Raw genomic sequence first — 16377 nt, 5'->3', positions numbered from 1 at the left:
GAAAGTCTATTGTCATTTTGTCTCAAATCAAATCTAACTTTCAGGGTTGTCTTGTTCTCTCTTCTATGATATATGTGGGAGATAAGTGTTTTCCCCATCATGTTATCTTCTTGCATTAAATACCTGCATTCAGGTAAAGTTTCAAGTAGCCTTTTGCTATTGCCATTACTCAATTTTCTACTCCTAAGTCAAATATACATTTTCCCCCCACCTACTGTATCCCAGCCTTCTTTATTTAAGAACAAAGTGATGAGTGATGTGGGGATTAAAAACAAGAACATCCTTGAACTTCAACTTCCCTCCAACCAGTTCCCCCAAACTCCTTGCCCCCATACCCTTCGTGTTCCCAAATCCTTTCTTAGGGAATGAAGAACTTAATCCCAAAGCCTTGGTATAAACCCCAAGTTCTCTTTCCTTAGCTCTCCCCTTTTTTTTCTGCAACCTCCCACCCCTACTCCCTTTCCTGGAAGGGCCAGATCCTGGGTTTGAATGCATGGGAGAGCCGAGAGTGGTGATAGACACCGAGGGAAAGGCTTCACCCTCTGGGAAAGGAACTGAGGGGTACAGCCTAGTGAAGTGAGGGCCTCCATAGCCTGGACTACCAACAGGGGTCCTGGTGCCAGAAGAAAGTATGCTGGTGCCCCTGAGAAAGGGGACCCAGCAGCTTCAAAATCTCTCCTTGCGAATACTCACAGCATGCTTGATCCTTTGCCCTTCTGGTGACGATCGCAGAACCACCCTGGGACCACAACCCTCTGACACCCGAGCTGCGGGGCCATTTGGCCGATTGGCTGTCGGGTGGGTTTCGGGCACTGCAGGCATATGTTCTGCGGGTTGCCTCTCACTTGGTTCTCCAGACTTGTTCACTTTCTCTTTCGGGCCTGCTGCGAGGGTCTCTGTTTTGCATATCCCCTGTAGATTTTCATCCTTGTCAGCTTCCTCCACCCACTTCTACAGCAGGGGCCCCAGCTCACACATGTTCTTGAAACTGAGCGGCAGAGCCTCCAAAAGGCAGATGTTCATTTGGCTGAACACCTTCCAAAAGAGAACCCTCAGCGTGAGCCCCACATTGGCCTGAGTATATTCCAGGGTGATCCTCTTCTGCTTCAGGAGCTTGGCAAGTTGTTCAGGTCTTTCTGCATAACTTTGATGTCCTGGGACTTCCCATGGATTTGCTCCCAACTTCTCCTTGACAGGTTCACAGCCTCTGGTGGGGCAGCACAGGGCTGGGGGGAGGACCCCTTGGAGTTGTTCTCTATCTCTGTTCCCAGCTCGCCTTCTGGCTGAGAGGTCTCAAGGCTGCCTTGGGGCACCAGTCCCATTCTAACCTGAGGTCCACAGTATGAAATCCTCCCCCCACCAGCCAGAACTCATATGGGGGGGCATGGGGGAATCCCCCACACTTCAGCACCTGCCCCAACCCCCAGCCTGATTCCTGACCTTCCAGGAGGGCCTTGGAAACCCAGCAAGGCTCCAGCCCTGCGGGCTCATCACCTTCACCCCCAGTGGGGGCGAGAAGGCCAAGTCTGAAGCCAGGTCTCCCACCAGGGGGAACCAACTCCCCAAGTTGGGGGCCTGGAAAAGTATACAAAATATTTTTAAAACAACAGCGAGCATTCAGTTTCTTTTGCTACTTTAAAAAGTATCACTCCTGATTCTCAACTTTGTCAAAGATATACTCGCCTATCTTAAATACTTCCCAGACCTTCTGAGTCCAAAATCTCCAGTTTAAGAGACTGCTTTTTTTTTTTTTAACATTTTTGACAGTGTGAGCTTCTGCATTTACCTCCATTTTCATAATCTAGACGTTGAGCTACATACAGTAGTTTAGAAGGCCACAGGTATTTTAGAAACTAATTCTTATCATAAGGTGGTTTTGTTGTTGTTGTGTTTTTTTTGAGTCCAGACTATTTTTTAAATTATGAAATTTCTGAGTATATTAGGCATCATACAGTATACAAACATATTTTGTACTGAGATGCACAGAAAATAGATACCCCTGTGTTCATAGCCACACCCCACCATCCTTTCCCACCCCTGGTAAATTTAGATACTTGAAATTAGATTGATTCCAGGCAAAGCACTAAAGGTTTGCTGGGAAAAATGAAATTAAACTGTTAAAAGAACAGAAATAGACAGTTGTAAGGGGACAGGCCTTTTAATGTGTGGAGAAAGCTGGATATAATACTTGAAGAAATATTGTGATTATGATCAAAGAATATGTCAAAGTATTTTGGGTCATAGGGAACCACTATTCTGCAGACTTCTACCAACACAGATTAGTTTGTCTGTTTTTGAACTTAATATAAATGGAATTACAGGAAATGGACTCCATTTTTTACCTCTTTTTTTTTTATTTTAAAGATTTTATTTATTTATTTGAGAGAGAGAGAATGAGAGATAGAGAGCACGAGAGGGAAGAGGGTCAGAGGGAGCAGCAGACTCCCCGTCGATCAGGGAGCCCGATGTGGGACTCGATCCCGGGACTCCAGGATCATGACCTGAGCCGAAGGCAGTCGCTTGACCAACTGAGCCACCCAGGTGCCCTTTTTTTGACCTCTTTAACTCAAGGTTATATCTTTGAGCTTTATACCTGTTGTTTCATGTTGCAATACTTTGTTCTGTTTCATTGCCATATAATATTCCATTGTTTGAATTTTACAGTTTACCTATTCTACAGTTTCTGAACATTTGGGTTGTTTTTCACTATTTGTGTATTAGGAAGAGTCCTGTAAAAAACATTCTTGGACATGTCAAAAAATGTACTTGGGGTTATAGGAAGGAAGGAAAAAAATCCTTCCTATATATAGGAAGGAAGAAAATTCAAACTAACAAAATATGGAAAATGTATTGTTCACTTAAGGGAAAAAGTTCAGATGTGGGACAGAAGTCAGACCTCATTTGCTCAGGCCTCCTGCCCTATTTCCCTGAATCAGCCACCACTCCTTGCTGTGGCTGGGGCATGTCGAAGCCTCATGTAGTATTGAAGTTCAGAGAAGGAGAGATGATCTCTTCCAGGGGTTCTCTAATAGAAGCAAAGATATCTCTTTTTCAGTGCCCTGAGCAATAATTTATTATGTTTTACTGGCCGATAATGGGTTACCTGCCAGTTATTTCACCAATCCCTTTAGCCAAGAACGTTTCATGAAAGTGATTGGCTTAGCCCTGCATTATTGAGTTCATCAGTGACAAAGGGTAAAAGGGTCCCCTGCACCTAATCAGGTCTGGAGGTTAGATCAGCACTCCCTGAAGCACATGGGCTACCTCATCGTAAAGGATGGACACACACATGAAAATGCTGAGAAATGGGGGCTGGTTGGGCAAAGAACCACCATAGAGATAGGAAGAAGGTCTTGTCCTAGTCCTAGAGGTGTTCTTGACTGCACCGAACGTCACATCCTCACTTCTCCATTGCGAGTGCTGGACAGTCTGTTGCTTTTTAACAGAAATGGAAAAATACTGGACCCAACACTACATTAATGGTAGAGCGGAGTTTTTTTCCCTCCATTTGGAAATGAATGTATTAATAATGGCTCATTTTAAAAATAGCTTTGTAAGAGGAAAAAGATGCGCAATTTATGTTCTAGGTCAATGTGTTGGAGATTTCTGAACTGTTTTTCATTTGTAAATAAGTAATTCAGTGAAAACTAAAAAGGTTTGGCTCCAAATAAGTAAATAATTAATAATCATCTTGCTTTCTGGGTGATTTATTTAAGCATTATCTCTAAAAATAAATATGGAGAAAGGATAGCAGTGTGGAAGAGTGCCTATGCTTTTTACATTCAAATTGAATCATATTCTTATGAGGACTAAGGTTTTAGACTCCCAAATATGTTGCTTATCTTTATTTATTTATTTATTTATTTATTTATTTTTTACAGTGTAAGACAGCTTTCCCCCAACATCATGTTATGCCTTTGTAAGTTAACATAAATGTTCTGCTGAATTGGATGAATTGGTTTGGGTTTTCAGAAACATGTTTTTAAAATAATAATAATTTCAAAGAAGCTGAAGATCTGGGGACTCTTGCATTATGGATATGCATTTAGATTTAATGTCACCATTTTCTTATAACTTTGAATTAATAAATTGGAAAGATCTTTAGATAGGACCATAAAGCTGTTCACTTCAACTCCATAGCTCGGTCAACCAAGTAACACATACCCCTGGTGGCACCAGGAAATGGAAAGTCTGCCTTTCAGGGCTGTCCTTGGCTCAGAGGCACATAATTCACCCAGAATCACACACGAAGCAGGATTGTCAAACCATGCTATTTTTATTTAATAGTCGTACATCGTGTTTTCCATTAAAAATTGCTTTCCAATATCAAGACTCATTGACTTTAATATTCTGTGAGAAGGTAAATCTTTATTTGAAGATGGATTCGATATTTGGAAATAAAACAAAGCCATTCAGAACAGTGGCAGGTTACTTATGTGAGTATGGTGACCCATCATGTGGAGGTAGGGAAGGCAAAAGCAAGCTATGAGTATGGAGTGATAATAGTAATTTTCACTTGCTGCTGATAAACTGGCCAAGAAGATGATTTTTTAAAAAAATAAATATGTGTTGATAATCTGCTCATTTGTACCAGACTGAAGAAAGATTCATTTGAAAAGCCTTAACTTTGATGTTTACTCAAACACCCTGGCAAAATAAATTAGGAATGAATAGAAGTGTGCTGTTTGTCTTTAAATCATTCTTGAATTTCCCTAGGGTAAGTGTATTGGACGTGACTGTCTTTGTTCATGACATTGTATTAGTACTCTAGTTCTAAGGCGGACATGCACCGAAGTCTTAAAATAAAGAGAGGAGACTCTTAAATGGTGAGTAGGGAAGGAAATACACTTAGTTCTTTGTGTCTCAGTCCTTTTGCTTTTATTTTCTTTCTCTCTTTTTCACTGCCTCCTCCTGGCCACTTCTTTGCTCATTAGATCTCTCATTAGAAGGCAGATAGGGAAATCAAAAGGTAATGAAACTTAAATCTGCTAATTTTGCAACTTGTTAGCAGCTCCTATTAAATGTTCAGTGGGAGAAGAAGCTATCATTATTAGCTAAAAGGAAGTTTAGGGATAATCTATGGAATTTATTTATCTGTTACTAATTCATTAATAATTGATCATTAAATTAAGCCAGCCAATTTATTGCACAACTAAATTATAGCAAATGTGCTTTTGCTTTGCCCACAGTTAAAAATTTTTACTGGAAAAGAAATCAAGTATTATATATTTAATAAAACTCAAATTTAATAAAGCAAGGTCCATGAGCTCACAAAGCCAGCCTCCTTTATTCTCTGAGATGTATAACAACGCTAATATTGGCTACATTGAATCATCTTGGACAAAGCAAAAATAACCCTGTTGTTTCTGAGGTGCAAGACAGGAGAGTCTATCTATATATCTGCTAAACCTTGGCAAGAAAAGCGAAAGGAGAGATAGCATCTGAGAGAATTTGGAGGTGTTGGTAGCTTTTGAGGCCCAGCTTGTGATAGTGTGACTCTAATTGGTTTAAAGAACAGGTGATGTAAAGGAAATTTTAAGCCACTTCAGCCTTCTTTTATCATTAGAAGTGCTCTCCTGGATGCTCACTTCCAAACAGCTGGCTTTGTGATAGGACCGGGAACGCAGGTGCTGGGGGATGCTCGAGTGGAGGGAGCATCAGGGAAGGTTTGGGGTTAAAAATATGGACAAGATATACACGTGAAAAATGAAGTCGGGGTTTTGGTTAAAAATAATTTGCACATGGACTGTTTGGATGGAGAGAAGGTAACAGCAATGAAGAAAGCTAGCATGAGAAATTAAATGTATCCTGGAAGAGAAATAGGGGAAAATACAAAGGAACAGAACGTTTGCTGGGGAGCATGCCGAGCATGAAGGCACACACTTGGCCTTGTTCAGATGAGCCGCTGTGACCTCCACTTCCGAACAGCTGTGTCTGTACCAGAGACACCAGAAGAGCGTTTCTCGAGCTTGGGTTGGACTTTGGAATTACCTCAGGAGTTTGAAAGTGTGCTGATGTCTCCATCCCACTCCGAGAGATTCTAATTGAACTGGTCTGGGATGGGGCTTATACATTTGGCAACCCTATTGTACGGTCCCCCTTAGCCGACCAGGGCTCTGGAATAGGAAGATGTCATTTAATGCCATCTTCTCTCATGGGGCTTCCTTCTCATCTGCAGGCTCACTTTTTATATCCTGCCCATCGCCCTCTCCCCTCTGCATACATAGTCTCAGCCACAACAGAAATCTAGAGAAACTGATAAAATATCCTGACACTTCAGCTGTAGAAGCAAATTCTTTATAGCAGCATCTCCATCAGCGGAGCTTTCTATGTCAAAGTGAGGATCTCCTCTCCTTGTCTTCAGCTTTGGGCACTAAATGTGTAGGATGTTAAAATCTGTAAGAGGAAACAGTAGAGTTACAGTAGATATTTAACATTTTAACGATACTCCTAGCATACATTTCAGAACATGTTGCTATCTTTTGCAAATCATCCTGGCTCTGCTGTATCTGTTCAAAAACGTGATGAAAATGGCACATTTTATCTTTCAGATGCCTCTGCAATTATTACCATGAAAATGGGATTTATTTATTCAAACCCGTTTCTTTTTTTTCTATGTTATGTTAATCACCATACATTACATCATTAGTTTTTGATGTAGTGTTCCGTGATTCATTGTTTGTGTATAACACCCAGTGCTCCATTCAGTAAGTACCCTCTTTAATACCCATCACCAGGTTAACCCATCCCCCCGACCCCCTCCCCTCTAGAACCCTCAGTTTGTCTCTCAGAGTCCATTGTCTCTCATGGTTCGTCTCCCCCTCTGGTTCCCCCCCTTCATTTTTCCCTTCCTACTATCTTCTTCTTCTTCTTCTTCTTTTTTTTTTAACATATAATGTATTATTTGTTTCAGAGGTACAGGTCTGTGATTCAACCTGTTTCTTTTTTTTTAAAGAAATGGCTGGAGCACAAAGGAGAAATGTTATTAAATAGGTCATTTAGAGATCCTGGGCCTTCTATATTTAGTACAGCTGCTTTAAACCCAACTTTGGCAGGAGAAATCAAGAAGGCACTTTGGAAAGGCATGAGTACTTTTGACAACAGCATATTCAGCCACAGTTGCTCCTCACAATCAGAGAAGATAAACATTTCACCCCCCTCCCCATTTGATCTCTCTCTCTAAAGATTCATTCATTCATTTGTTCGTTCATTCATTTATTCATTTTTTTTCCTTCTTTTTCAAATGGCAGTGATACTGGAAGAGAGAACAAAGCAGACACAGCCCTAGGCCTCACTAGGTTTGATGCCTTCCTTAGTGCTGATGCCGTGACACAGACAGTGTGCATTCAGTTGTGATAGGCTGGAGCTGCGGGGTGTCCAGAGGTACAGTTCTCACATTGGTATTGCTGGCTTGTACTTGCTAGTGTGTGACCTTGGGCAAGTTTTACTGAGCTGCTTTCAGCCTCAGTTTTCTCATCTGTGAGATACAGATTTATTTGCCAAATCTGCCTTCGCAGCTTCTGTGTGTTGGGCATGGTGCCAGGTGATGGAGCTACAGAAGGGCAGAGACAGGAGGGAGCCTCGTTAATGGGGCGTATTTTTTACATAGCACCCACTACAATAAACACTAGTGGTCATTGTTTTGTTCTCATAGGACTGTACTGGGTTCTGCAAGGGATTCCGAAAGAGGATGATTATGAATATACCCGATTTATAAAACACATTTTTATTTTATTTGGCTTAACCAAATTTATGGCATCACTTCCTAGGGCTCTGCAGTTTGTCTTTGTTAGCAGCACCCAGGAATCTGGGTGTAAAAGCAGAGATGATAAATATTTAACATGATTCTGGACAGAATTTTTCCAGGAGGATGTGATAGGTAAGAGATGAAGTGATTCAGGGTTCAGCAGGAGCATGGTTAGATGTAGCTTCCACAAGGTCAGGTACCTTGTCTTTGCTATTTACTGCTATATTCTTGGGGATGAGTACTGCAAACAGTAGGAAATCAAGAATTAGTTGAATGAATAAATGAATCGAGGGAGGGATCTAAGTTGGCAAGATGAAGGAATAAGGACATGAGAAGAGGGAGAAGAAATAGGGAGGTGAAACCTCCAGAAACAGTGTGCTTTGAGTGAGGGAGTGTGAGAGCTGGAATGACAGAAGGTCATTGCCAGAGAGCCAGGCATTTGATTTAAAGCTTTAAAAGATGGTGCAATTCAGAAAAGTGTCAAGAGCCAGGTAGAGACTATCCTGTGGCAGGTAGAGCTAATGTGGAATATACAGGGGAAACAAAGGCAACTGAGGAACTGTCTGTTGACTTTGGAGTTCAAAGGCCTGTGGAAATCAGCCAAGAGCTAGAGGGTAAGATTAAAGAAAAGTGTGACCCCAAAGCAAGGTGTTGAGAGTGGTACTATGGGGCAACACATGAGGTTAGTAAGAGTAGAGGAAGGTGTAGCTGGCAGACATGGACCTGGAAAGATAATTTTTCTATTTAATTTTTATAGGGGCAAAGAGGAGCAATGGTTTGAACTTGGCAGGGGAGATCTGTATCTTACCTCTCAGGAACAAAGGGCAGAGGAGTGGAGATGGGAAGTGAAAAGACCCAGCCAATAAAACTTTTAAGCACGATGGACTCAAAACTCGTACTAACTCATTACCATCTTTGCAGAGAGGATACTTGAAGCATGATAATTAAGTGTTTCCTTTCAGTCTACTTAGGAGCCTAATCTTCATCAGCTGTTCACAGTCTGATCACATAAAATACCTCTTTGCATTCAACTATTGCCACATTCTTCAAGGTAATTGGAAGTGGCTTGGGTGCTGAGTCAAGGAATCCTAGCTAAGGAACTTCACACAGAGCTTTTGCTGCACCAGAGCTGGCAAAAGTATTATCAGCTTAAACAAATGGAGGATTTATTCAGTTCTCATCTATTAGCAGCAGTGGCTTCACAGCCATTAGAAATGCAGGGAAGAAGTGCTCTCACCACTTCCTTATAAAACCTGAGCATGCCATTCAGCATATGAATGAGGCTTGGGTATCTTTGGAGGATTTATTATCCTGAAAGTAGAGACTTAATTTTTTTTTTTTTTTAACTGATAAGCTCTAGGGAGTGCAGGGATGTAGAAGCATAGGACCAGGTGTTACAGAAGGAATGTGTTTTTAAGAACAGAAATGCCGGAAGCACCACAGATGGGATTTTAATGGAAGTTTCCTTCTAATTTAAGATCTTGCTGTCTCCATGATAAAGGTAATATTCAAGAAAGGTTGTATAAAGGAAATAACCTGAATATCTCAGTATCAAAGTGGAAACTGAGGACAGTGTTCACCATGGAAGATCTCTATGACCACTCTGCCCTCTGCTCACATGCTCTAGGTATATGATGTGAAAACACAAAATGACACAGCAGTGCGGATGATTATGCACGTATTGTGTATTGGGTTTTTGAGGAATTACAGTGTTCTGTTTGCGCCTTATAAAATTTAAAATGATGTTACTTCCGGAGGAGGGAATTGGTATGATAAATAACTGTATAAGTAATAAGTAATAAGTAATAATGAGGCTACACAATATTAGAAGTGGAAACCACTTGGTTATTAAATGGAGAAGTTTCTACTCCCTGGTGGTACTAAATCATGTGAAGTGATATCCACCAGTTTTATTCCCAAGTGAAAAGGCAACTCCACAAATAAAAATAGGCCACAAAGTATTTATTATTGTGTTTGTTACTGAGGTTGTCAGGCTTTTTTCACATAATGGTATTTATCCTGAGTAAGAAATAAAAAAAAAAGGTAGACTTTTCTACTTCACCTGAGATTAAAGCGTTGTACCTTTGTTTAAAATATATGTATAATTTGACCACATTTTCTAAAAGGCAAATGCACAAAGATGAATTCTGCATAAACTCCAATGTAGTTTTGCAAACTGTGGTATGCATCCAGAATACGTGAGGTGCTTGTTACATTTGTAGAATCTCCTTTTTGGACTTCCAAATCAGATGCCTTACAGGTAAGGCCCAGTCTCTCCAGTAATCTGATTCAGGTAGGAAGAGAACCAGACATTGAGAGAAACTACATTTGGGTCATGGTCATCTCAGGTACCTGAGTGAGAGCTCTGTAGCCTTGAAACCCTAATTGGCAAAGCCTTGCTCTAGTTCTTGCTGGGTGGAATAAGGTAAGACCCATCGTCTATTAAGTATCAGCAGATAGAATCTATCTGGGGGATTGGATTGTATATAAACCTATAGAAAGGGCCAATCATTTCCCAGTATTCCTTCTGTACTTCAGAAAAAAATTGGCACCCCAAAGGGGAAAAGCCTTCATTGTGCATGTCAACTAGGAATATCTATAGAAGGCAAGTATAAGCAGAAATTAATTTGTATTTCAGACTTCACATTGGATTTAATAACACAAATTATTAATGCGGAACGTAAGGGAACCAGCTCTCTTCCCTGAACTTTCTGCTGCATTTGACATCGCTGCTTTTATTAAAACTTTCCCACTCTTGCCTTCCCTGACTTGGGAATTTTTCAGTCCCGCTGCTGGCTCTGGGACCACTTTTAGGCTGGCTTTTCTTTTTTTGGCTGGCATTTCTTTCCCAATTAACAAATGTTACTCCCTCAGGCTCAACACTTTCTTTAAATAGGATCAACTGTTAACAGGCCTGCACATCCCCTCCTAAACTACCTTCCCAGTCTTGACTTCACCAAACTCAAAATTCTATACAATTTCCAGTTAAATACCTTGTTTATATGTCAAACCGTGGAAATAATCCACCCCTTCTAAATGAAGCATGGTTTCCCCAACTCCTCTTTGGCTTCTAGCACTTCCTTGGGTCTTCTGTGTTTTTGTTTTTGTGATTTTTTTTTTTTTTTTTTTTTTGCACTGAGATTTAGATCTTCTCCTACTTTTTCATTTCCACTAAATGGTAGAAAAACTGTAATATCTACTTGTTTTCCCTGATTTCCCTCTCTCTCTCCTTTCAGTTTCCATCTCTTTCTCTCTTCCTATCCATTCACTAAGTATTTACCCATCCGTCCATTCATCCATCCATCCACCTATACAAATACTTACTGTTAGCTATGTGTTGAACATTATGCTAATTTCCAGAGATACAATAAGAGAGAGAGTCATTCCAGCATGTATGGAACATTAATGATTAAAGATTAGTGAAATCATCACACAAATCTGTAATTGCAAACGATCAACATCAGGAAGGAAATGTTCAGAATACTCTAAATCTGTCTGGAGAACCGATCTCATGAGTGTGCAGGAAGGGATGGAGGAGGATATTTCTGAGAAAGATAATTTCCTGCTGAAAGAACAGAGGGGACATATGTGGCTAAAGCTGAGTGGGAGCAAGAAAAGAACATTCTAAAGTTTTATGTTTTTGTTCACGCATTCCTTCATCTGCCAGCTAATAATATTTGAGTGAATACTTGGTGCCTGAGTGTGTACTCAAAACAAGAGATTCTGTGGTAAGCAATACCTTCAACAATTCAACAGATTTTTATCGCTTAACTTTTAGATACCGACCACTGACAAGGTACTCCATGTTGACAAGATACTCCGTTCCTCAAGCACACATGTGTGTTGCTGCAAAGACACACACCTTTCTCTGATGAAGATCTTCCAGAGTCTTCATTGTATAACCAATCCAGACTTTCTAAAAGAGCCTTCTTGGGCTCTACCAATCATACCATGATTGATTACCTATTTTTCTTTAAGTAAAGTGAATCAGTTTATGATCCTTCCGGACACATATTAACTCAGTCTTTGTGCTTTGGTACATGACTTGTCTCCGGATGTATTTCCTTGCCCTGGAAACTTCTCCCTCCAGAACACAGTGTACCTGAGTGAAAGAGCAAAAACCATGGTGACATATTCAACTGAAATCCTAGCTCAGGCAGTGACTAGTCATGGAACAGTGTGCTAGAGTCTTAACCTCTCTGACCTCTGACTCCATTTTTATCACCAGCAAAAAAAGGAGAAGATAATAAACTTGTCAAGTTATTGTTTATGTTAAGTAGGAGTAAGTACAATGCCCGACACACAGCACATGTCCAGAGAATGATGGTTGGGAGGGGGCAGGTGCAGGTTAAGGAGGCTGCTAGAAGCATCATAGTAGCAATGACTACCACCGCATTACAAAACTTGGTACAAAACTCTTAACTATTTGGAAGCCTCAGAGTTTCACCATCCTGATTCTGCTCCATTTTTGCAGGTTTACTTCCCCATGTTGCCATTGAGCTCCAAGTAAGATACTTACTAGCCAGTTCTATGAATCCCTGCTCAAGGCAACAAAGACTCCTTTAGATACAGCTCAGTAAGTCAGGAACAAAATTCTTACACCATTCTTTTCTAGAGGAGAGAAAATAAGATATTGTTGTGTCGTCTTGATATGAAAATCAGTTTTGAGCAGTATTATCTAAATACTGCTCTAAAAGATCGATAATAACGGCGCTTTTCTTTTTTCCCAACATCTATAAAATTTAGCACTTATTTATCTCATAGTAACATTATTGGGTAGTGGAAGCATACAACTTTACAGGTGGGAAGGCCCTTGGAGATCACAGGGTTCAGTATCTTCATGTTGCAGATAGAATAAAAATGAAGCCCATGGATGTTAAGCGAGTTGATCACAGTTACTCAAATGCCGTAATACTGTAATAGAAGGTTCCTAAAGTTGGGTTATCTGGGATATAGGTTAAGAGAGATGTGTGTGCAGGTTTACTGGGGAGAACCCTTGGAGACACCTGTGAGGGAGTAGAGGGGGAAGGCAGAAGAAGGCATTGAATTTCCGTGTAGTCACAACAAGGACCTCGAATGATCCCATTGTGGACTCTGGGCTGGGATGGCCCCTTAGAGTTGTCCTGCCTAGAGGTGTATAAATACGTTTTTGGGGTGGGCTACCCGTGGGGAGGGTCCATGACCTTGGACAAAGGCAGTTTTAGGAAAGCCATCATCTTCCAACACTCCCAGCACCTGCCAGAATGAGGGCCTTGGTCCCGAGGGGGATCCAGGCAGCTCACTACAGTATTCACCACATAGGATGAGGATAATTTCATAAAAATATCTTCCGGTAAAGGTGGACAAAGAGCCTTATATTTGATTCCTTTTTTTTTTTTTTAAGGTTTTATTTATTTGACAGAGAGCACAAGCAGGGGGAGTGGCAGGAGGCGGGAGGCGGGGGGCGGGGAGAAGTTGGCTCCCCACTGAGCAGGGAGCCCAGTGCAGGGCTGGGAGCCCGATGTGGGGCTCAGTCCTAGGACTGGGATCATGACCGGAGCCCGAGGCAGATGCTTAACCAATCCAGCCACTCAGGCGCCCCTTATATTTGATTCGTTACTAAGTTTCTCATTACTGGGTGGTGTTTCAGTTCCTTATTTTATATAAAAAGTACTATTTGAAGATGTTACATTCACCTGAAAAACATCATCCAAAGTTAGTTTTGGATGTCCATAGAGTCTATGGGAGCTAAGACAGAAGAGGAGGAAAAGAAACTGTATCCAGTGATGAGTCTTGGGGATAAAACCTTACAATTAATAGTATCAAATACTGTTTACACCACGATTCTGAAGGTCATTTATGGTACCGTACAATAAACGCAGAGGTAAAAAATATACGCCTACAAGAAAGTAAGAAAATCATTTTTAGTAACTGCCTGGTAATTGGATTAAAAAACATTGTTTTCCAGATTCCTAATTTAGCAGATAATTGTTGTGCTGCTGTCTGTCCCAGGCAACGTTCTAGGCCCTAGAGAAGATTGAGCTGCCGACAAAATAAAGCCCTGGCTCTTACGCCCTCGTCTCTTGCAGGTCATTCTGTTGTGTTGTCTTAGGTCTTTCCCCCATGTTGTGGATTTCTGTAGGATGCAGTAATGTAACATTTTTCTTTATATCTCTAGTGTCTTCTTGCCTGGCATATAAGTACTTGTTTGTAGAATGAAACAAGTAACAGACTGTTCTACACGCGTAGACAAATACTTGAACTTCAAACTTCATACCTCTAAATATTTAATTGCCCCCCCCAAATATTTCATCTTCAGCCAGATTTTGGAAATCTCAAAAATCTTCTTGAGGTGGACTAGAAGGAAAGGAAACTCTGCCAGGTTTGAAAAATGCATACAGAAAAAAAAAATTATGATTTGCTAGTCATTGGAAAAAATCGTCTTGGCTTTGATTTTGTTGTTGCTGTTCTTATTTTCTCCCTATCCTTATTCAGCCCCCTACAGACTTTTCCTAAGAAGGTTACCCAGTTTGTAACATTGAATTCTTTTTGTTTTTTTGTAACATTGAATTCTTTTTGTTTTTTTGTAACATTGAATTCTTGATACACTCCAGGATTTTTCTGAGATTAGTGTTTAGAAAGACCTAAAAGCCTTATTTGCAAATAATGATGTGTCTCCCATTTAAACCTCTTTCACAGTGAGAAAATATATTTTCTGTGTTTCACGAAACTATGCTTTTGTTATGGCCTTTAAAAAGTGACCTCCACAAGAATGGGCAAATGATTTAACAAAGTGGTAAAATACTTGGTAGCATACATGCATCACTTGGTGGGTTTGCTGAAGAATATATTTCCTTAAGCTTTATCCTCTGAAACTCTTGGAAAATCTGATTACAACCCCTTGTAATCAAGTATTTCTGAGCATTCAAAATTGTTTCACGTCCAAAGTGAAAGCTGTGTTCTGATTTTGATGCTTACTTCATGACTTTGGGCAAACCCCTGAGCTTATCCGTGCCTCAGTTTCCTTCAGTGTTTGAAGTGATATTTCTTTTCTACGCTCATAGGTTCAGTAATGTGTATTTAAAAAAGTAAGTATGCATGAAAGTGTCTTATAAACCTTAAAGGCTAGACAAGTGTCTCTGTGAATGAAGTTTTGAAGGACTGGACATTATGCCTTTTTCTGAGTCACGATCCTTAACACAGCTTTTGGAAAATTAGACAAAGCTCAGCTTTCCCACCAAGAGAATGCTTGGTGTCTCCCTGGTGATCCTTGTCCAAATGTTTCTCTTTGGAAACCCTCCTGGCAAAGATATCCCATGTCAGAGGACAGGAACACGAATTGTCAAATATTCACTATTTAAAAAGACAATTAGCCCTAGCTCTATATAAAGGTTTTTAAATTTTCTAATCTTTTTAAAACAATAAGGTGTTTTCCCAGGTCTGATTCTGTTTTTATTCCCAAAGGGTTTTAGAAATGCCTTGGGAACTTACCTCTTTCTGCTAGTCCTTTCACTTCAAAGGAACATACCTGATTAAACAGGTGGTTGTATGCCTATACTTTTATAATTTAGAAGCTGAGGAGAGCCAAGGGTGTGAATTTTCTCTGAAAAACATGTCTCTGCGTTATAGTCCTGTGTTAATGTAATCATATGAACAATAGAAATACTTGATTGTTAATGGATAGAAAACAATTATATGTATGTGTGTGTGCATGTGTGTACATGTACTGTTACATGTGATAGGCTTTGGGTGCAGAATTTGTAATATATTGTAATTTTTATTTCCTTAGAATAATAAAAGTACACACTAAAATTGATGACAGAATATTTTAATAATGTCTTTGCCAATCCTGTGAAAAGATGAGATTGTCTCAGTTCTACATAATATATAATGATATGAGATTGCTTTAGATGCCTTTTCAAAATTGGAAAATAATCTTTTGTGCCCACATCCTTATATATGCAGATTGCTAATATCAGTGCCCTTGCTGTCCTAAAAATACCTGAAATAGAGGTGCCTGGGGGGTGCAGTGGGTTAAGCCTCCAACTCTTGATTTTGGCTCAAGTCCTGATCTCGGGGCCATGAGACTGAGAACCTCAATGGACTCTGTGCTCAGCGCTCAGTGTGGAGTCTGCTTAAGACTCTCTATCCCTTTCCCTATGCCCCTTTCCCCTCAAATAAATAAATAAATCTAAAAAAAATAATACCTGAAAAAAATCTGTTCTCTATTACTGCAGAAATTTGCTAGCACATGTTTTTGTATCTCAGGTTTAAAGGGCACATCGGAAAAATGTTTAGGGTTTTGTTTTGTTGCTTTGCATGTGTGTGTTGTCCTCTCTGCTGGTTTGCTTTCATTAGACACACAAGTGACCCAACTGACAGCTTTATAGATGGTATTGGATATGCCAACAAATTTTAGGGTATTTGTGTAAGTGCAAGCATCTATCTTTGATATGTGATTCAGCCATCTCTGTAACCAGCCAAGTGGAAAGATTTCTAGTAATTTATATAATCACATCATTTGGTTTTTGCATCTTGAGAAAGTGGTCCCGTTCTTTAGGCGAGCTGGTGTACCTCTGAGGTCTGCTTCACTGTTGCTGAAATTGAAAGGAAAAAATAAACAAAACGACAAAATGTCTTTCATAACAGAA

The 16377-nt window shown here is 40.2% G+C and overlaps 1 protein-coding gene and 1 pseudogene across 1 annotated transcript in view; one reads left to right on the top strand and one right to left on the bottom strand.

Annotated features, from left to right (window-relative positions):
* GRM7 (glutamate metabotropic receptor 7) overlaps positions 1-16377 on the top strand; it is an 854903-nt gene that overhangs the window by 342294 nt on the left and 496232 nt on the right. The window lies entirely within an intron of this gene.
* The window catches only part of LOC148165100 (POU domain, class 5, transcription factor 1-like), a 35311-nt pseudogene continuing 19165 nt past the window's right edge, over positions 232-16377 (bottom strand).

Source organism: Eumetopias jubatus, unplaced genomic scaffold (assembly GCF_037043125.1).
Source record: "Eumetopias jubatus isolate StellerSeaLion01/CBP00866 unplaced genomic scaffold, mEumJub1_p1.0 scaffold_1, whole genome shotgun sequence".
Classification (NCBI taxonomy): Eukaryota; Metazoa; Chordata; class Mammalia; order Carnivora; family Otariidae; genus Eumetopias; species Eumetopias jubatus.
Note: the sequence above shows the minus strand (reverse complement) of the source record. Positions and strands in the feature narration are given on the sequence as shown.